Raw genomic sequence first — 877 nt, 5'->3', positions numbered from 1 at the left:
GAAGAGTTGGGTGCTAAAATTAGATAGGTAGAAGTTACAGAGGTACTTCTCTTGCAGTCATGTGTGTTGCTAGGCTGGAGCATTATGTTCTGTGGACAATAGGTGCTAGCGATTTTTGGTTTCCCTATGAATATTTGATATGATTATGAAATCTGTCTTCAGATGTAAACCTGGCAATAAGGAGGACCTACAGAGGGGAAAGTAAATTGCATTTCTATTAATATGATAAGCCCTAATTGGAGTTCTTTTTGTCAGCATCCATGCTTCTAATGCTTTTTGAAAAAGGTTTTATACTGTAAGATTTTTCTTCTCTGTCTTTGGCGTACCTGTAGTTATTTGCAGTTTCAGGTTAATCTAGCTAATCAACTAGGTGTCGTCGCAATTCAGATACAATTTTGATGGGGTTTCTCAGGATACCTTATCTTTAGACATGTAAGCTGTGGTATTATAGGTATATGCTAGCAAGTTGTACAATGGAATACGTTGGTTCAGTGCACTGCACTAGGACTGAGAGGTTGATGGATCATGTAATAAAGCTGAGTGCACCTTTTGAAGAGGTACATAAACTACTCTCTTGTTTTCATGTATGGCAAGTTCAAAATTGGGCTTACTTTCACATTCTTGGTATACTCTGTGCAAACTTTATTGATGCAAATCAAGCAATTTAGTCTGGCTGTATTGTCTTTGCGGTTGTCAACTAAATGTCATGAGTAATTGTTGATATGTCTTACTATTAAAAAAGTAGATCAATTTTGCGTTTAATATGAGTATCTTAATTCGGTAATCCATTATTTTGATTGTCATGAGAGTAGGTTCTTCTCTCAGCATGAACGGGCGCGGCAACGCGCGCAATTATGATCTAGTAAAGAGTATAACC

This window comes from Triticum dicoccoides, chromosome 3B (assembly GCF_002162155.2).
Source record: "Triticum dicoccoides isolate Atlit2015 ecotype Zavitan chromosome 3B, WEW_v2.0, whole genome shotgun sequence".
Taxonomy (NCBI): domain Eukaryota; kingdom Viridiplantae; phylum Streptophyta; class Magnoliopsida; order Poales; family Poaceae; genus Triticum; species Triticum dicoccoides.
Note: the sequence above shows the minus strand (reverse complement) of the source record.